A 24,054-nucleotide genomic window follows, 5' to 3' on the forward strand; every position below is an offset into this window, starting at 1 on the left:
ATACTGCTCCTATTTTCAAGAATATATCTACTATAATACTGCACCCTATATACAAGAATATAACTACTATAATACTGCTCCTATTTACAAGAATATAACTACTATAATACTGCCCCCTATGTACAAGAATATAACTACTATAATACTGCCCCCTATGTACAAGAATATAACTACTATAATACTTCTCCTTTGTACAAGATTATAACTACTATAATACTGCCCCTGTGTATTAGAATATAACTACTAGAATACTGCCCCCATGTACAAGAATATAACTACTATAATACTGCTCCTTTTTTCAAGAATATAACTACTATAATACTGCTCCTATGTACAAGAATATAACTAATATAATACTGCCCTCTATGTACAAGTATCTAACAATGCCTCCTGTGTACAAGAATATGAATACTATAATACTGCCTCCTATGTACAAGAATATAACTACTATAATACTGCCCCCTATGTACAAGAATATAACTACTATAATAATACCTCCTATGTACAGGAATATAACCACTATAATGCTGCCCCCTATGTAGAAGAATATAACTATTATAATACTGCTCCCTATGTACAAGAATATAACTATTATAATACTGCCCCCTGTGTACAAGAATAAAACTACTTTAATACTGCTCCTATGTACAAGAATATAACTGCTATAATACTGCCGCCTGTGTACAAGAATATAACTATTATAATACTGCTCCTATTTACAAGAATATAACTACTATAATACTGCACCCTATATACAAGAATATAACTATTATAATACTGCCCCTATGTACAAGAATATAACTACTATAATACTGCCCTTTATGTACAAGAATATCACTACTATCTTACTGCTCCTATGTAAAAGAATATAACTACTATAATACTGCCCCGATATACAAGAATATAACTACTGTAATACTGATCCCTATGTACAAGAAAATAACTACTATAATACTGCTCCTATGTACAAGAATATAACTCCTATATTACTGCCCCCCTATGTACAAGAAAATACCTACTATAACACTTCCCCTGTGTACAAGAATATAACTACTATAATATTGCTCCTATGTACAAGAATATAACTAGTGTAATGCTGTCCCCTATGTACAAGAATATAAATACTATAATACTGCCCCCTATGTACAAGAAAATACCTACTATAACACTTCCCCTGTGTACAAGAATATAACTACTATAATATTGCTCCCAATGTACAAGCATATAAGTAATATAATACTGCCCACTATGTACAAGAGTATAACTACTATAACACTGCTCCTATGTACAAGAATATAGCTACAAGAATACTGCCCCTATGTACAAGAATATAACTACTATAATACGGCTCCCATTTACAAGAATATAACTACTATAAAACTGCACCGTATATGCAAACATTTAACTACTATAATACTGCCCCCTATGTACAAGAATATAACTACTATAATACTGCCCCCTATGTACAAGAATATAACTACTATCATACTTCCCCTATGTACAAGAATACAACTACTATAATACTGCCTCTATGTACAAGAATATAACTACTATAATACTGCCCCTATGTACAAGAATATAACTACTATAATACTGCTCCTATTTACAAGAATATAACTATTATAATACTGCCCCCTATGTACAAGAATATAACTAGTGTAATGCTGTCCCCTATGTACAAGAATATAAATACTATAATACTGCCCCCTATGTACAAGAAAATACCTACTATAACACTTCCCCTGTGTACAAGAATATAACTACTATAATATTGCTCCCAATGTACAAGAATATAACTAATATAATACTGCCCACTATGTACAAGAGTATAACTACTATAATACTGCTCCTATGTACAAGAATATAGCTACTATAATACTTCTCCTATGTACAAGAATATAACTACTATAATTCTGCCCCCCTATGTAAAAGAATATAACTACTAAAATACTGACCCTATGTACCAAAATATAACTACTAGAATACTGCCCCTTTGTACAAGAATATAACTACAAGAATACTGCCGCTATGTACAAGAATATAACTACTATAATACTGCTCCTATATTCAAGAATATATCTACTATAAGTCTGCCCCCCTATGTACAAGAATTTAACTACTATAATACTGACCGAATGTACCAGAATATAACTACTAGAATACTGCCCCTATGTACAAGAATATAACTACTAGAATACTGCCCCTATGTACAAGAATATAACTACTATAATACTGCTCCTATATTCAAGAATATAACTACTATAATACTGCACCCTATATACAAGAATATAACTACTATAATACTGCCACCTATGTGCAAGAATATAACTACTATAATACTGCCCCCTATGTGCAAGAATATAACTACTATAATGCTGCACCCTATGTACAAGAATATGACTACTTTAATACTGCCCCTATGTACAAGAATACAACTACTATAATACTGCCCCTATGTACAAGAATACAACTACTATAATACTGCCCCTATGTACAATAATATAACTACTATAATACTGCTCCTATTTACAAGAATATAACTACTATAATACTGCCACCTGTGTACAAGAATATAACTACTATAATACGGCTCCTATTTACAAGAATATAACTACTATAAAACTGCACCGTATATGCAAGCATATAACTACTATAATACTGCCCCCTATGTACAAGAATATAACTACTATAATACTGCCCCCTATGTACAAGAATATAACTACTATCATACTGCCCCTATGTACAAGAATATAACTACTATAATACTGCCTCTATGTACAAGAATAGAACTACTATAATACTGCCCCTATGTACAAGAATATAACTACTATAATACTGCTCCTATTAACAAGAATATAACTACTATAATACTGCCCCCTATGTATAAGAATATAACTACTATAATACTGCCCCCTATGTACAAGAATATAACTACTATAATACTGCTCCCTGTGTACAACAATATAAGTACTATAATACTGCTCCTATGTACAAGAATATAACTACTTTAATACTGCCCTTTATGTACAAGAATATCACTACTATAATACTGCTCCTATGTACAAGAATATAACTACTATAGTACTGCCCCTTTATACAAGAATATAACTACTATAATACTGCCCTCTATGTACAAGAAAATAACTACTATAATACTGCCCCTATGAACAAGAATATAACTACTATAATACTGCTCCCAATGTACAAGAATATAACTAATATAATACTGCCCACTATGTACAAGACTATAACTACTATAATACTGCTCCTATGTACAAGAATATAAGTACTATAATGCTGCCCTCTATGTAAAAGTATATAAGTACTATAATACTGACCCTATGTACCAGAATATAACTACTAGAATACTGCCCCTATGTTCAAGAATATAACTACTAGAATACTGCCCCTATCTACAAGAATATAACTACTATAATACTGCACCCTATATACAAGAATATAACTACTATAATACTGCCCCCTATGTACAAGAATATAACTACTATAATACTGCCCCCTAGGTACAAGAATATAACTACTATAATACTGCACCCTATGTACAAGAATGACTACTATAATACTGCCTCTATGTACAAGAATACAACTACTATAATACTGCCCCTATGTAAAAGAATACAACTACTATAATTCTGCTCCTATGTACAAGAATATAACTACTATAATACTGCCCCTATGTACAAGAATATAACTACTATAATACTGCTCCTATTTACAAGAATATAACTACTATAATACTGCCCCCTGTGTACAAGAATATAACTACTATAATGCTGCTCATATTTACAAGAATATAACTAGTATAATACTGCACCCTATATACAAGAATATAACTACTATAATACTGCCCCCTGTGTACAAGAATATAACTACTATAATACTGCCCCCTATGTACAAGAATATAACTACTATCGTATTGCCCCTATGTTCAAGAATATAACTACTATAATACTGACCCCTATGTACAAGAATATAACTACTATAATACTGCTCCCAATGTACAAGAATATAACTAATATAATACTGCCCACTATGTACAAGACTATAACTACTATAATACTGCTCCTATGTACAAGAATATAAGTACTATAATGCTGCCCTCTATGTAAAAGTATATAAGTACTATAATACTGACCCTATGTACCAGAATATAACTACTAGAATACTGCCCCTATGTTCAAGAATATAACTACTAGAATACTGCCCCTATCTACAAGAATATAACTACTATAATACTGCACCCTATATACAAGAATATAACTACTATAATACTGCCCCCTATGTACAAGAATATAACTACTATAATACTGCCCCCTAGGTACAAGAATATAACTACTATAATACTGCACCCTATGTACAAGAATGACTACTATAATACTGCCTCTATGTACAAGAATACAACTACTATAATACTGCCCCTATGTAAAAGAATACAACTACTATAATTCTGCTCCTATGTACAAGAATATAACTACTATAATACTGCCCCTATGTACAAGAATATAACTACTATAATACTGCTCCTATTTACAAGAATATAACTACTATAATACTGCCCCCTGTGTACAAGAATATAACTACTATAATGCTGCTCATATTTACAAGAATATAACTAGTATAATGCTGCACCCTATATACAAGAATATAACTACTATAATACTGCCCCCTGTGTACAAGAATATAACTACTATAATACTGCCCCCTATGTACAAGTATATAACTACTATCGTACTGCCCCTATGTTCAAGAATATAACTACTATAATACTGACCCCTATGTACAAGAATATAACTACTATAATACTGCTCCTATTTACAAGAATATAACTACTATAATATTGCCTTTAAGTACAAGAATATAACTCCTATAATACTGCTCCTATGTACAAGAATATAAACACTATAATACTGCCCCCTATGTACAAGAATATAACTACTATAATACTGCCCCCTATGTACAAGAATATAACTACTATAATACTGCTCCTATGTACAAGAATATAACTACTATAATACTGCCCCCTATGTACAAGAAAATAACTACTATAATACTGCTCCCTATGTACAAGAATATAACTACTATAATACTGCTCCCTATGTACAAGAATATAACTACTATAATACTGCTCCTATGAACAAGAATCTAACTACTATAATACTGCTCCCTATGTACAAGAATATAACTACTATAATACTGCCCCCTATGTACAAGAATATAACTACTATAATACTGCTCCTATGTACAAGAATATAACTACTATAATACTGCCCCCTATGTACAAGAATATAACTACTATAATACTGCTCCCTCTGTATAAGAATATAACTACTATAATACTGCTCCCTATGTACAAGAATAAAACTACGATAATACTGCTCCTATGTACAAGAATATAACTACTATAATACTGCTCCCTATGTACAGGTATATAACTACTATAATACTGCTCCTATGTACAAGAATATAACTACTATAATACTGCCCCCTATGTAGAAGAATATAACTACTATAATACTGCCCCCTATGTACAAGAATATAACTACTATAAAACTGCTCCCTGTGTACAACAATATAAGTACTATAAGACTGCTCCTATGTACAAGAATATAACTACTTTAATACTGCCCTTTATGTACAAGAATATCACTACTATAATACTGCTCCTATGTACAAGAATATAACTACTATAGTACTGCCCCTTTATACAAGAATATAACTACTATAATACTGCCCTCTATGTACAAGAAAATAACTACTATAATACTGCCCCTATGAACAAGAATATAACTACTATAATACTGCTCCCAATGTCCAAGAATATAATATAATACTGCCCACTATGTACAAGACTATAACTACTATAATACTGCTCCTATGTACAAGAATATAACTACTATAATTCTGCCCCCTATGTACAAGAATATAAGTACTATGATGCTGCCCTCTATGTAAAAGAATATAAGTACTATAATACTGACCCTATGTACCAGAATATAACTACTAGAATACTGCCCCTATCCACAAGAATATAACTACTATAATACTGCTCCTATTTTCAAGAATATAACTACTATAATACTGCACCCTAAATACAAGAATATAACTACTATAATACTGCCCCTATCTACAAGAATATAACTACTATAATACTGCTCCTATTTTCAAGAATATAACTACTATAATACTGCACCCTATATACAAGAATATAACTACTATAATACTGCCCCCATGTACAAGAATATAACTACTATAATACTGCCCCCTATGTACAAGAATATAACTACTATAATACTGCCCCTATGTACAAGAATATAACTACTATAATACTGCTCCTATTTACAAGACTATAACTACTATAATACTGCCCCCTGTGTACAAGAATATGACTACTATAATGCTGCTCATATTTACAAGAATATAACTACTATAATACTGCACCCTATTTACAAGAATATAACTACTATAATACTGCCCCCTATATACAGGAATATAACTACTATAATACTGCCCCCTGTGTACAAGAATATAACTACTATCATACTGCCCCTATGTTCAAGAATATAACTACTATAATACTGCCCCTATGTACAAGAATATTACAACTATAATACTGCTCCTATTTACAAGAATATAACTACTATAATACTGCCTTTTTGTACAAGAATATAACTCCTATAATACTGCTCCTATGTACAAGAATATAAATACTATAATACTGCCCCCTATGTACAAGAATATAACTACTATAATACTGCCCCCTATGTACAAGAATATAACTACTATAATACTGTTCCTATGTACAAGAATATAACTACTATAATACTGCCCCCTATGTACAAGAATATAACTACTATAATACTGCTTCCTATGTACAAGAATATAACTACTTAATACTGCTCCCTATGTACAAGAATATAACTACTATAATACTGCTCCTATGAACAAGAATCTAACTACTATAATACTGCTCCCTATGTACAAGTATATAACTACTATAATACTGCCCCCTATGTACAAGAATATAACTACTATAATACTGCTCCTATGTACAAGAATATAACTACTATAATACTGCCCCCTATGTACAAGAATATAACTACTATAATACTGCCCCCTCTGTACAAGAATATAACTACTATAATACTGCTCCCTATTTACAAGAATAAAACTACTATAATACTGCTCCTATGTACAAGAATATAACTACTATAATACTGCTCCCTATGTACAGGTATATAACTACTATAATACTGCTCCTATGTACAAGAATATAACTACTATAATACTGCCCCCAATGTACAAGAATATAACTACTATAATATTGCCCCCTATGTACAAGAATATAACTCCTATAATACTGCTCCTATGTACAAGAATATACAGTAAGTACTATAATTCTGCCCTTAATGTTCAAGAATATCACTACTATAATACTGCTCCTATGTACAAGAATATAACTACTATAATACTGCCCTTTATGTACAAGAATATCACTACTATAATACTGACCCCAATGTACAAGAATATAACTACTATAATACTGCCCTCTGTGTCCAAGAATATAACTACTATAATACTGCCCCAATGTACAAGAATACAACTACTATAATACTCTCCCCTGTGTAAAAGAATATAACTATTATACTGCCTCCTTTGTACAAGAATATAACTACTATAATATTGTCCCCTATGTACAAAAATATAACTACTATAATACTCCTCCTATGTACAAAAATATAACTACTATAATACTGCCTCCTATGTACTAGAATATAACTACTATAATACTGCTCCCTATGTACAAGAATATAACTACTATAATACTGCTCCCTATGTACAAGAATATAACTACTATAATACTGCTCCTATGTACGAGAATATAACTACTATAATACTGCCCCCTATGTACAAGAATATAACTACTATAATACTGCTCCCTCTGTACAAGAATATAACTACTATAATACTGCTCCCTATGTACAGGTATATAACTACTATAATACTGCTCCTATGTACAAGAATATAACTACTATAATACTGCCCCCAATGTACAAGAATATAACTACTAAAATACTCCCCCCTATGTACAAGAATATAACTCCTATAATACTGCTCCTATATACAAGAATATACAGTAACTACTATAATTCTGCCCTTAATGTACAAGAATATCACTACTATAATACTGCTCCTATGTACAAGAATATAACTACTATAATACTGCCCTTTATGTACAAGAATATCACTACTATAATACTGCCCCTATGTACAAGAATATAACTACTATAATACTGCCCTCTGTGTCCAAGAATATAACTACTATAATACTGCCAGAATGAACAAGAATACAACTACTATAATACTCTCCCCTGTGTAAAAGAATATAACTATTATACTGCCTCCTTTGTACAAGAATATAACTACTATAATATTGTCCCCTATGTACAAAAATATAACTACTATAATACTCCTCCTATGTACAAAAATATAACTACTATAATACTGCCTCCTATGTACTAGAATATAACTACTATAATTCTGCCCCATATGTACAAGAATATAACTACTATAATACTGCCCCTATGTACAAGAATATAACTACTATAATACTGCTCCCTATGTACAAGAATATAACTACTATAATACTGCCCCTATGTACAAGAATATAACTACTATAATACTGCTCCTATTTACAAGAATATAACTACTATAATACTGCCCCCTGTGTACAAGAATATAACTACTATAATGCTGCTCATATTTACAAGAATATAACTACTATAATACTGCACCCTATTTACAAGAATATAACTACTATAATACTGCCCCCTATATACAAGAATATAACTACTATAATACTGCCCCCTGTGTACAAGAATATAACTACTATCATACTGCCCCTATGTTCAAGAATATAACTACTATAATACTGCCCCTATGTACAAGAATATTACTACTATAATACTGCTCCTATTTACAAGAATATAACTACTATAATACTGCCTTTATGTACAAGAATATAACTCCTATAATACTGCTCCTATGTACAAGAATATAAATACTATAATACTGCCCCCTATGTACAAGAATATAACTACTATAATACTGCCCCTATGTACAAGAATATAACTACTATAATACTGTTCCTATGTACAAGAATATAACTACTATAATACTGCCCCCTATGTACAAGAATATAACTACTATAATACTGCTTCCTATGTACAAGAATATAACTACTATAATACTGCTCCCTATGTACAAGAATATAACTACTATAATACTGCTCCTATGAACAAGAATCTAACTACTATAATACTGCTCCCTATGTACAAGTATATAACTACTATAATACTGCCCCCTATGTACAAAAATATAACTACTATAATACTGCTCCTATGTACAAGAATATAACTACTATAATACTGCCCCCTATGTACAAGAATATAACTACTATAATACTGCCCCCTCTGTACAAGAATATAACTACTATAATACTGCTCCCTATTTACAAGAATAAAACTACTATAATACTGCTCCTATGTACAAGAATATAACTACTATAATACTGCTCCCTATGTACAGGTATATAACTACTATAATACTGCTCCTATGTACAAGAATATAACTACTATAATACTGCCCCCAATGTACAAGAATATAACTACTATAATATTGCCCCCTATGTACAAGAATATAACTCATATAATACTGCTCCTATGTACAAGAATATACAGTAAGTACTATAATTCTGCCCTTAATGTTCAAGAATATCACTACTATAATACTGCTCCTATGTACAAGAATATAACTACTATAATACTGCCCTTTATGTACAAGAATATCACTACTATAATACTGACCCCAATGTACAAGAATATAACTACTATAATACTGCCCTCTGTGTCCAAGAATATAACTACTATAATACTGCCCCAATGTACAAGAATACAACTACTATAATACTCTCCCCTGTGTAAAAGAATATAACTATTATACTGCCTCCTTTGTACAAGAATATAACTACTATAATATTGTCCCCTATGTACAAAAATATAACTACTATAATACTCTTCCTATGTACAAAAATATAACTACTATAATACTGCCTCCTATGTACTAGAATATAACTACTATAATACTGCTCCCTATGTACAAGAATATAACTACTATAATACTGCTCCCTATGTACAAGAATATAACTACTATAATACTGCTCCTATGTACGAGAATATAACTACTATAATACTGCCCCCTATGTACAAGAATATAACTACTATAATACTGCTCCCTCTGTACAAGAATATAACTACTATAATACTGCTCCCTATGTACAGGTATATAACTACTATAATACTGCTCCTATGTACAATAATATAACTACTATAATACTGCCCCCAATGTACAAGAATATAACTACTATAATACTGCCCCCTATGTACAATAATATAACTCCTATAATACTGCTCCTATGTACAAGAATATACAGTAACTACTATAATTCTGCCCTTAATGTACAAGAATATCACTACTATAATACTGCTCCTATGTACAAGAATATAACTACTATAATACTGCCCTTTATGTACAAGAATATCACTACTATAATACTGCCCCTATGTACAAGAATATAACTACTATAATACTGCCCTCTGTGTCCAAGAATATAACTACTATAATACTGCCCCAATGAACAAGAATACAACTACTATAATACTCTCCCCTGTGTAAAAGAATATAACTATTATACTGCCTCCTTTGTACAAGAATATAACTACTATAATATTGTCCCCTATGTACAAAAATATAACTACTATAATACTCCTCCTATGTACAAAAATATAACTACTATAATACTGCCTCCTATGTACTAGAATATAACTACTATAATTCTGCCCCATATGTACAAGAATATAACTACTATAATACTGCTCCTATGTACAAGAATATAACTACTATAATACTGCCCCTATGTACAAGAATATAACTACTATAATACTGCTCCTATTTACAAGAATATAACTACTATAATACTGCCCCTATGTACAAGAATATAACTACTATAATACTGCTCCTATGTACTAGAATATAACTACTATAATACTGCCCCTATGTACAAGAATATAACTACTATAATACTGCTCCTATTTACAAGAATATAACTACTATAATACTGCCCCTATGTACAAGAATATAACTACTATAATACTGCTCCTATTTACAAGAATATAACTACTATAATACTGCTCCTATGTACAAGAATAGAACTACTACAATACTGCCCCCTATGTACAAGAATATAACTACTATAATACTGCTCCCTATGTACAAGAATATAACTACTATAATACTGCTCCTATGTACAAGAATCTAACTACTATAATACTGCTCCCTATGTACAAGAATATAACTACTATAATACTGCTCCCTATGTACAAGAATATAACTACTATAATACTGCTCCTATGTACAAGAATCTAACTACTATAATACTGCTCCCTATGTACAAGAATATAACTACTATAATACTGCTCCCTATGTACAAGAATATAACTACTATAATACTGCCCCCTATGTACAAGAATCTAACTACTATAATACTGCCCCCTATGTACAAGAATATAACTACTATAATACTGCTCCTATGTACAAGAATATAACTACTATAATACTGCCCCCTATGTACAAGAATATAACTACTATAATACTGCTCCCTATGTACAAGAATATAACTACTATAATACTGCTCCCTATGTACAAGAATAAAACTACTATAATACTGCCCCCTATGTACAAGAATCTAACTACTATAATACTGCCCCCTATGTACAAGAATATAACTACTATAATACTGCTCCTATGTACAAGAATATAACTACTATAATACTGCCCCCTATGTACAAGAATATAACTACTATAATACTGCTCCTATGTACAAGAATATAACTACTATAATACTGCTCCTATGTATAAGAATATAACTACTATAATACTGCTCCCTATGTACAAGAATATAACTACTATAATACTGCTCCTATGTACAAGAATATAACTACTATAATACTGCCCCTATGTACAAGAATATAACTACTATAATACTGCTCCCTATGTACAAGAATAAAACTGCTATAATACTGCCCCCTATGTACAAGAATATAACTACTATAATACTGCTCCCTATGTACAAGAATAAAACTACTATAATACTGCTCCCTATGTACAAGAATATAACTACTATAATACTGCCCCTATGTACAAGAATATAACTACTATAATACTGCTCCTATGTACAAGAATATAACTACTATAATACTGCCCCTATGTACAAGAATATAACTACTATAATACTGCTCCCTATGTACAAGAATAAAACTACTATAATACTGCCCCTATATACAAGAATATAACTACTATAATACTGCTCCCTATGTACAAGAATATAACTACTATAATACTGCTCCCTATGTACAAGAATAAAACTACTATAATACTGCCCCCTATGTACAAGAATCTAACTACTATAATACTGCCCCCTATGTACAAGAATATAACTACTATAATACTGCTCCTATGTACAAGAATATAACTACTATAATACTGCCCCCTATGTACAAGAATATAACTACTATAATACTGCTCCTATGTACAAGAATATAACTACTATAATACTGCTCCTATGTACAAGAATATAACTACTATAATACTGCCCCCTATGTACAAGAATATACAGTAACTACTATAATACTGCCACACAAATGCAAGAAAACGATTAGTATAATACTGTCTCATATGGAAAACTAAACATATTCTGACTTTTGGCTTAGACATGTATAGCAAGCAGATCTGCAATCTCAAAAGAATAGAAGATGAAAGACTGTGAAGAATTATGACAACTTTGATGAAAGAAGACTATTTTAAGATTTTAGAATTTTCTTTTGGCCAGGCCGGTCTTTCTGAAACTCACCAGTAAGATTTATCTACTTTCAGATTTTCCAATAATCCGGAACAGTGGATACATTGCTATGCATCAGATCCTATAATTGCCAGATTGAAGAACCATTAGTTAGGAGGTTGAAGGTCGGGTCAATGACAAAAAGTCAGAAGAGTTAATCAGAAGAAAGTTGTGCCTTGAGCTGATGTCACTGTCGTTCGGCTGAGGACTTGCTGGCTCGAGCAGCGAGCTTGCCTTTTTGATCTAAGAAAACCTTTATTTCTCTTTTTCTTTACAGTCTTCCAAATGCAAAAATTCCAACTAAAATGAGACGTTCAAAGATACTTTAATCATTTATCATCTGTGGTTCCTTCCAATTTTCTGTCAATAGAACACAGCGAGCATCAAACCGCTGAAAATTGCTGCAAAGTTCTAGGGTTGCTGAGAAGGAAAAGTTACGACTTGGCAACAAAACTGAGGCTGACTGGAGTCTGAACTGCTGCACCGGTAATTGCAAAGTGGGTCGTGACTGTGTATTCGCTTTGAAAACCAATTGTAGTGGTGAGGAGGTTCTGAGGAGAGAGATTAAACAAGGATGGCACTGTATAAACTGCACATGAATAGCTTCGAGTGAGAAGCATAATTCCTGGCATTTTAAGACGCTCTCAGTGGGCGCCAAACTCAATTTCATGATGAATTTAAAGAGCATTAATTTTGAAGATTGTATTAAACACTGAAGAGCAAAATATGGAATCAGAGTCTTGCAATCTACGAAGGAGAAAACCTTTGTGGTCAACAAGACCGAGACGTGCGTTTCTTATGATGATGCTCTGAGGGCAAAGTCCCCTCTTGAGGAGCAAGCCAAGCTAGCATAGAGAGGCCTACGGGGCAGGCATAGACCTGTATGGGAAAAAATACAAATTTTCCTCTCCCAGCAAGAAGAAAGCTAGCCCTATGGTGCCTTCATTGCTTGGTCATCCCAACCTGGCAAGAACATTTGATCACCTAGACCTCTGTAGAGTTGAGCAAAAAAAAATTTACAGGATATTGGTCCAGTGGCCACGTCTGTTAATGTTGATTCTTTGGCTAGTCTTGCCTCCAAAAAAGCAAAAGACTGCCATCTGCTGGCATGGGTGTGTCAGAAGTGACAGACAGTAGCCCTGCAGTTGGTTGCAGAAGATCTCTCCATTTGGCATTACAGACACCTTCTTAACTCTAGGACCCAGCGGCTACCTCCCTCCTGCTAATTGACACCCAGTCATGGGTGTTTAAATACTTGCTGTTTGCTACAGGGAGGCACCGGTGATATTCACATACTCTCTTGTGAAGGCTTGGAGATATTGTAGTCTGTTTACTTCATCTTTGGTGCTAGGAGGACATTTGGTGTAATCTCCCTGAAGTCAGCTCAAGCTAAGTTACTTTCCCCCGTGTTTGTCTCCCTTGTTGTCTTTAGTTGTTTGTGGGGACTGACTAGTGCTCATCCACCTTCCCTATCCAGGGCCAAGCGCTAAGGAAATACAGGGTTTAGGTTCCTGTGCGGAGATTGGTGAGGAACCAATATAGGGATGATAGGGAAGACAGGGTGATATCAGATCAGCCTAGGAGGTCTCCATTCTCCCTTCCCCTCATCCCTTCATGTATCACTTAGTTTTTCCCACACCTTGCATGACATCTGTAGACATCTGTTTCAGAGTGTTTGCCCATTGTGAGTCCAGAATGGGATACTGGTTGGATGGGTGACTGTTGATCAAAAATATTTGCAGGACTGCTAACTTGACTTTTGGACCAGAGCCCTGACAACCTCAGACTCGTTGGTATCCCTGGAGCCTCTTCTGAATAGTAGTCCCAGAGCAATGTCATGTATATGTCTTCCCACAATGATGACATTGCACTGAGCCTACTAATCAGAAGGAGTGCCGGTATTCTGTCAGGTAGGAGCAGGTTCTCAGGGCTCTGGTCTGGCATCCACATCGGTAGTTGCCGGGTGCCGAATAAGAGTTCTGCAAACTGCCTCATATCTGCCAACATCCCTTACACTTCAATTGCTAAGCTCTTCTCCTTGTCATACCACAGCGATGATGGCACAATGGCAGCCATGTCTGTAGCTGGTTGGTGCCAGATAAGATCCCTGTGAATCTTCATTATATCTGCACCTCTTCCGATTAGTAGTCCCAGCTCAACATCATCTTCCCACAAGGATGATGTTGTACTGAGCCTGCTAATCAGAAGAGGTGTCGGGATTCTTGCAGTTAGGAGGAAGTTCTCAGGGCTCTGGTCTGGCAGCCACATTGGTAGTCGATGGGTGCCAGATAAGATCCATCTGAATGTCCTCATACCTGACAGCATCCCTGGCATCTCTTCTGATTAGCAAAACATGTGCAACATCATACGACAATGATGATGGTGTGTTATCAGCTATGTTTGTAACCAGTGAGTGCCAGAAAAGATCCCTCCGAACCTCCTCATACCTACCAGAATCCCTGCACCTCTTCTAATTAGCAGGCCATTCGCCAAGTCATACCACAACGATGATGGGACATTGACTCTACTAATGAGAAGAAAAGGAGAGGATCCCGGCAGGTAGGAGGATATTCGTAGGTCTCTGGTCCGGTGGTCATATTAGTAGTCCCGTGAATCTTTTTGCTCTACCTGTACCCATCCGTCCTTTTCTGCACTCACAACGTGGAAAAAAAACAAAAAAGCTGTCTGCAGATGGAGGAATTTTTCTCTTGAAGGAGTCTCTGGTTTGGCTAAGTAATGTAAGTCATGTGCCAAGACTACCCTCAGCACATTAGAACCTTAGCTAGACCAGGTCCAGTTTATTAGGCCAGTAAAACGCGGACTCGAATATGGGAGCGACCTTTCCCACCCAGGCTTTTTTTGGACATTCCTAAATCTCAGAACCAAAATCCAGTCTAAAATCAAACCACCTCAGTATCACATACCTTCAATCCAGGATCTTATCTCCTGGTTTCTTACACCATATAAAGAAGGATTTGTCTGCATGAGACAACCCCTAGAAGAAAATCGATATGGCACCTTTCGCTTGGTCTCCGAATGGGCACAACTTGTGCATTTTCTCGGTTTTATTTCTAACAGGGTGTTCTACACATACCTAAAAATCCCCAAAAAATACTTTTGATAGCTTTTGTCTCAAATTACACCATCGTATTGAGTTTAACCTGATGTGTCCAAACTCTGTTGATCCAGAAGAAGGCAAAAACATGAACCACATGAATACAATCCCTTGCATCGTAGACACCAGCAACATGTCTAAACCCATAATGAGTTAAGATTAGATTCATTCCTAACTTTTTTTTTTTAATTTTGTGATTTAATAAAGCAGAAGCAAGATTAGGTCTCGGAGCCGTAATGTTTATTGTATGCAAAAGCTAATGGTTGGAAATAAAATTAAAACCTAGGACATTGTGGCTCCAGACAGAGAATATGAGAGATCTGTAAAGATACCATTATTGTTCCTTCCATTGCTACAAGTGGGGAGTTTTCACATACTCCTAGTAATGTAGCAAAACGCGTTTCGCAGTCAAAACTCCATTAATGTAAGTAGCGAAGCCAACTTAATTGTGCGGCGGACTAAAAATATGAATGCATTTTATTTATGCCGCGTAAATAGGCTGCTCGCCGTGTTGATGTAGCAATAGCGCAGAAAAGAAAGAAAACGTATTTAGTCTCCAGCACAAAACAATTTATAGTCATGACAATATATTAGAGCATGAGATTGTGTTTAAGTGATCCGGTAATCACAGGTTGGAGCACGAGATGAAAACACAAACTAAAAAGGAAATTGTGAAATAATTGAATTTTTCCCCTGGAGGAAAAACTACAATTCTACAAAACAAAAATACACAAAATGTACAATCCTAACAGATGTTCTCCTACAGAAGCTTAATTGAAGCCGTAGACAATAGGATAGAGAGTGCTTACTTCCATGAAGGAAAGTTTTTATGTTTAGTTCTGACTATTGAAATGTAAAAAATCAACAAAATAACTTGTTTTATTACCTGTACAATACCAGTTGTGACAGAGTCACTGGTATGGTATATGAGGGGAGGTATGTGTCGCACAGGTTGCTAGCCTATGTGAACTGAAACCAATGGACTTTCTGCCAGCATGTTATATGCTGGTGGGTTAACTCATTTAACGGCGTGGTTTTAGGGGAATGACATAGAGATGGGAGGGATGTCATTCCCCATACCTCCACCTCAGGGTGTGGCTGAGCATTTAGATGTTCAGTCCTGTTTTTTTTTCTGTGTGTTGTGTTTGGAGAGGCAAGGTCTCCAGACTGGACAGCCATAGCTCAGGAGGGAGCTGGAGGCTGGACATAACCTGTGTGTGCGACCCGCACACACATATATGGACTGTGCTATAGTTTATCTTTTGTTTTGTGGTTTAGCCAAGTAAGGCTGTATTTATTTTGCTGGACTGCAGAGCTTTATGCTGTTAATAAAGCCTGAAAAGAAAACCCGGGTTCCAGAGTCTACTTCCGGAAGTGGCCGAGCGAGTCGTCCTACCACACAGTGTATCAATTGGATCTTTACCGGAAATTGAAGATTCCTTCCAAAGTATAATAAAGATAGGAGGATATGTATCATATATCATAATATATATATACTGTGTATATATATATATATATATATATATATATATATATACACAGTATATATATGCTTCGGCATACAAAGTGCTGAGAAGTGATAATCGACCATATTAAGGGTTGGGTTTTTGTGAACAGCTGAAGAGTGGGTGGGAGCTGTTCACCATATCTCCACCCCAGGATGTGGTCCAGAAGGTAAATATGGAGCCTTTGGACTTATTCAGTTTTCGGTGTTTCTGGAGACAAGATCTCCAGAGCTGCGCTCGTGTTAAAGAGAACTGAACAGTGTGTTTTTCCCCGAGCAGACGGATAACCGCAGCCACACAGACTGTACTGTATGTTATTTTGTTTTTCCCATTATGCCAGAAAGGCCGTGTTTATTTACTTAACTTTGCACTGGTTTATGCAGGATGTTTTTGTTACGGATCCGGGTGGTGGAACCTCTGTGCTGTGATACAAAGAGGGACCAGAGGGGCGTAACTAAGTTCCTACCCGGACGGACCCTGGCCACACAGTGGCTTGGTCAACTCCGTGAACCAAGGAAGGACTGGGAAGGTGAACCAGGTGCCACTCTGGGACCGACCTCGTGTGAGAGCAGACGACTCGCACAGGACTGATGGCCGAGGCCGACAGGCACAGCAGATGAGCACGGCTGGTAGACAGGCATGTGATGCGGCTAGACAAGCAGGCAAGCACGGCTGATAGACAGGCAGGTGGGTACGGCTGATAGACAGGCTGGCGGGCACGGCCGATAGGCAGGCTGGCGGGCACGGCTGACAGACAGGCAGGCGGGCACTGGAACCTGAGGACTAAGGAGAGTGTTAGCACACAAACAATCTTGCACAGGCACCTTCATTTTGGAGGAGGTGCCTTATATGAGGGCAGTCTTCTGGCCATTGGCTGGGGACTCTTTAGGACGGCATGCGCGGCGGCCCCTTTAAGAGGGAGGGAGCGCACGTGCCCGCGCCCTAAGTACAGTGCCCGGGGAACTGAGAATGGTGCGCGCACCCTGGGCAGACGCAGCAGGGGAGACAGAGGACGCCGGACCGGGCTCGCGGCGGTGAGGGGATCGGCGTTTCTGCCCGGCAGGAGGCAGAGACGCCAACGCTACAGTTTTTAATAAACCAGTTGAAAACTTAAATGGAAATTCTTCCTGTGAATACCTCTTGGAGCAACTAAATAAGCTGATCCACCACAAAATATATATATATATAATACTCCCCTCACATGTCAAATCATCCTGCAACCCACCATCCGGTCCTCCATGCTTTTTCACACTTTTCTCCACTGTGTGCACATCTTCTTTGGCCTGCTTCACTCTGTGCCACGGGTTCAGGCACACCTTCGTGCCATGCCATCATGGTGCACATTGCGATGTCAAAAAACCTGGTCAACTCCTCGGGGGGGGGGGACACAGGCATGACCAGCAGAGATTTCAAAGACCTAGTCCAACGAAAGCCACAGCACAGAGTGAAAAAAGCAGAAGAAGATGGAGCAGGATGCTTGAGCGGTAGAACCAGTGAGAGTTGAGGCAATTATTTTTTTAACCAATTTTTCTTGCCAGCCCTCAGTGGTTCAACACAGCTGATGATGGGGATTTAAGCCCTATGAGTTATAAGTTAAGTCACTGTCCAAGAACTACAGTTTTAATCAATGGCACGTAGAGTCTCAGAAGCAAAACTTGTTTTCCAGACAATAACATTTTTAGAACAATGACCAACTCGCAACTGCACATTCAGGATTGGTTTCAAAATTAGGGTTTTGGGACAAGAAGAGGGTACACTTGGGTTGTTAAGAACAATTTTGCATTAAGTATAGTAGCAAAATCAGATGACTGATATGTAAAAGACCAAGGTCTTTTTTTTTTGGAGTCCAGTGTTGGACTCCAAAAAAAAAAAAGCATAGAACTCCAGCCAAAAGGAGCTCAAACATGTTAGCGCAAAAACAATTCAACGAAATTGAGGAAGAAATGGTGCAGTATCTTATGTACATGGGGCCTCCAGAATTTTCCCTGACAGATATGTTGAATTTCAAAGTCTGATCTTTTTTGTTTTCAGAGGAGTAAAGATGCCACCAGGAGTATTTGGCGGTGGCTTGTGGAAGACAATTATTAAAGGTGAATAGATGCCCTAAAAACTTTGGTCCCTTAACACTGCATTGCTTCTCTTTGGTTACAAGAGCAATGTCCAGCTGCCACAGTAGTTTATGGAGTTCTTATTTATGGTTTGGAAATTGAGATTTTAGAGTTTTAGAACAGTAACAAAGTTAACTGTCACTCACCTGTCCTGGCTTCAGTGCCAGGTCTTGCTATCTCTCCCTAAGGTTGCTTCCCTTTGTGTTAGTCTCCGTCGTCCATGTTATTGTGGTATCCCGGCACACACAATTGATGTCATGATCCAAGGTCCTTGAAGGCCAGCTCAGGCACCCATGTGTGCCTGACTATTCAGAAAGCATTGTTTTTCACTTCAAATAGTTAGTCAGGAGTAGAGATGAGCGTTGTTCTACTCGAACTGTTCGCCAATCTCAAATTCGAGCTGTTTTGGGCGGTGTTCGAGCCGTTCGGCGAACACGAACGATTTGAGAAAAATTCGGCTGTTCGAGGTTATGTTCGATAACTGTTCGTGCACCAAAATCATAACTGGATTTTTTCTCAGTAATGATGAAAATTAATGTTAATACGCAGTTTGAGTGTACAGCGGGGTGGGGGAGGGGCAGGGGATGGATCTCTGCAGGAACAATGAAGATCTCCATTTTTTTTTTCTCTTTCCCGCATTTACAGTGGGGAGGTGCAATCTGTCAGCCTATCAGCAGCGCACACACGGAGCGAAGTGCTTTTTTTCACACAAGCAAGGGCATGTGTGATTGGCAGTGTATGTCACATGTCCTTGCCCTATAAGACCAAGCCATTTTCCCCGTCGCCACCATTTTCTCACTGCTGCAGCTGCGTGTTAGACGGCACCGCTGTTGCTGTGTGCGCTATACCTTGTTAATTTCAAGCCAATTTTCGCACAAATCTACAGATAGCTTGGGAGTAGGGAATAGTTGTGATTGCAGTCCTTTTAAGGACTAGGTTACAGCATTTCCTACGACTTTTATCAGGCAGGTCTGTGCTCTTAAATAGATAGATTGTGGGAGTAAAGACTAATTGTAATTGCAGTCCTTTTCAGGACTAGGTTACATCAGTTCCTATCAGTTTTTGCCAGGCAGGTCTGTGCCAGTGCTGTGCAAGTTTTTTTCACAGCATTTGGCTGAATCTAGCAAAGCTAATCCTTTTTGGCCTATTGCAGAGTGTGTTAGTCAGTGGAGTAGCCTATCTGTGTTGCAAGATATACCACCTGTGTATAGAATACCAATTTTTTTACTGCACCTAGTGAAGTAAAATCTTTTGGGCATAACATCATTCTATTAGTCCATCTATACTGACCTCCATCAGGTTGCAAATTGAATATAATTTTTTTCTGCATCTAGCTCTGAAAAAATATTTGGCCTTCTAGCAGTGTGTGGGACTTTCTCTATTAGTCCATCTATACTGACCTCCATCAGGTTGCAAACTGAATATATTTTTTTCTGCATCTACCTCTGAAAAAATATTGGGCTTGTAGCTGTGTGTGGGACTTGTTCTATTAGTCCATCTATACAGACCTCCATCAGGTTGCAAACTGAATATAATTTTTTTCTGCATCTACCTCTGAAAAAATATTTGGGCTTCTAGCTGTGTGTGGGACTTGTTCTATTAGTCCATCTATACTGACCTCCATCAGGTTGCAAATTGAATATAATTTTTTTCTGCATCTAGCTCTGAAAAAATATTGGCCTTCTAGCAGTGTGTGGGACTTGTTGTATTAGTCCATCTATACTGACCTCCATCAGGTTGCAAACTGAATATATTTTATTTTGCATCTACCTCTGAAAAAATATTTGGGCTTCTAGCTGTGTGTGGGACTTGTTCTATTAGTCCATCTATACTGACCTCCATCAGGTTGCAAATTGAATATAATTTTTTTCTGCATCTAACCCAGCCAATAGTTTTGGCCTAATACCACAGTTTCCATTGTTTTTTTGTGCAAACAACTCCAGAGTTGTGAATTAGTTAACCACCAAAATGAGTGGAAAAAGGCCTGCTGCTGGTGGAAAGGGGAATAGGCGTGTTGGGAAGGGGAAAAAAGGTTGTGTCCGTGGGGTAGGTGTTAAAGCAACAGTAACATCTGCAGAAGAAAGACCATCTTCCAGCCAAACTAAAATGTCTACTTCTTTTAGCGGACAATGTGATAAGATCCCTTTCTTATGGCCACGCCAATCGCTACAAATTCCAGATGAGGCACAAAAACAGCAGGTGCTTCAACGGATATCAAGTGCTCCTTTAAGTGGGCTCTCCTCCACATCAACTTCAACATCAGAAATACTCCAGTCCTCAAAGGTGTCACCCAAATCGCACTTGCTTCCTCACAGCTCCCAAATCTCCAGCTGCCCGTCTGAGTATGAGGTAGAACAGATGGTTGAGTCTGCAGAGCTGTTTACTCATACTATAGCCTGGGAATCAGAGGTCGACTCCAGCGCTTCTGTGAATCCAGACGAGGAAATGATCTGCACTGATGCCCAGAATCTTTGAGTCGGATCCAGGACCAGACGCAGAAGGTTCTGACCATAATGTAGACCCTCATTCCCAAACTGTAACTCATGTTGGTGGAGACAATGAGGAAGACGATGATGAGACTCAAATACCTGATTGGAGCGACAACTTTAATTTTTTGTCAGGGCAGGAACAGGTTGGCTCTGAGGACGACGGGTGTGATAATGCACAGGGTGATGATGATGAGGTTGGAGATCCCACTTACTGTCAACCCACAGTCAGCCAAGAGATGAGGTCAGCAGAGGAGGTGGAGGAAGATGCTAGTGACGACGAGGTCAGGTTGCGCCTTTCTGGACAGAGACGTAGTACTGGAAGCACGTCAACAACTGCATCCTCAAACACAACTCTGCCTCTCACCACAAGTCGTGGTGGCTCTTCAGGTCGCATGGGTGCTAAGCCTTGCATAGCCTGGGCATTTTTTCAGATCGATAAAGATGACCCAACTCGTGTTATCTGTAACATTTGTCAGCAAAAGCTAAGTAGAGGCCAAAAATACATAGTTTGAGTACTTCATGCATGAACCGGCACATGGACATGAAGCATAAGTTGCAGTGGGAAGCTCAGTGTGCTACAATGCGGCCTAGCCAGCCGGGCCAACCACCGTCTGCCATATCTTGTGCATCCGCGGCCTCTTCATCCTCTGTGACTGGGGGGACAGCAGTCACACCTGTTTTGGGGCGCAGACCTGCCACCTCTTTACCCGCAACAGCCAGCGTGATTGGCAGGTCATCATTTTCTTTGGAGGTGGTAACACCAGCTGGTGTTGAGCGCTGTCCGACATCGATAGCACCACCTTTGGATCAAGGCAACCTAACATGTCCGCCTGCATCTTCCTCACAGACCGGCAGTTTGCCGGGGACACCCTTATCAACCCCGTCTAAGCACAATAGCCAGCCCTCGGTCCCTCAGATGTGGACAAGTAAAAGACCATTTCCTCCTAGCCATGAGAAAGCTAAGAGGTTGAATTTCACCATCTGCAAGCTCTTGGCTACAGAAATGCTGCCTTTCCGCCTGGTGGACACAGAGGATTTTCGAGACCTTATGTCCGTCGCAGTGCCCCAGTACCAGATGCCCAGTCGGCACTACTTCTCAAAGAAAGGTGTGCCTGCGCTCCACCAGCATGTCGCACACAACATCACCGCTTCTTTGAGAAACTCTGTGTGTGACAGGGTGCATTTCACCACAGACACTTGGACGAGTAGGCATGGACAGGGGCGTTACATGTCGCTGACTGGGCACTGGGTAACTATGGTGACAGCAGGACAAGGGGCTGCTGTCCAAGTCTTGCCGTCCCCACGAGTTGTGCGTCAATCCTCTTTATGTCAAAGTTCCGCCACTGCTTCTGCCTCCTCAACCTCCTCTCGGTCTTCCACCTGCACCCAAAGCCTGTCTGGTCATGCCACAAGCTTTCTAACTGCGCAGAAGGGATCCTGCACACCTCCTTACTATGCTGGCAGTAGGGCTCAACGTCATCAGGCGGTTTTTACATTGAAATGTCTGGGAAATGTGAGTCACACAGCTGAGGAGTTGTGGTCAGCTCTGGAGAACCAATTTCATGAATGGTTGTCTCCACTGGACCTGAAAACAGGGAAGGCCGTGTGCGACAATGCTGCAAACCTGGGTGAGGCCCTTCGCCGGGGCAATGTCACACACGTGCCTTGTATGGCTCACGTGTTGAACCTGGTTGTCTAGCAATTTTTAGCCCACTATCCCATACTAGATGGCCTTCTGCAGAGGGCACGGTCGCTGTGTGCTCACTTCCGCCGTTCGCATCCCGCAGCTCAGCGACTTACATCTCTACAGAAGTCGTTGGGCCTGCCACTTCACCGGCTAAAATGCGATGTGCCTACCCGGTGGAAT

The 24,054-nt window shown here is 37.6% G+C and overlaps 1 protein-coding gene across 1 annotated transcript in view; it reads right to left on the reverse strand.

The window, feature by feature from the left end:
- Positions 1-24,054, reverse strand: part of CDH13 (cadherin 13) — a 1,051,953-nt gene that overhangs the window by 377,357 nt on the left and 650,542 nt on the right. The gene's annotated exons all lie outside the window — the stretch shown is intronic.

This window comes from Phyllobates terribilis, unplaced genomic scaffold (genome assembly GCF_046119375.1).
Source record: "Phyllobates terribilis strain yellow unplaced genomic scaffold, ASM4611937v1 Scaffold_14__1_contigs__length_39327217, whole genome shotgun sequence".
NCBI lineage: Eukaryota > Metazoa > Chordata > Amphibia > Anura > Dendrobatidae > Phyllobates > Phyllobates terribilis.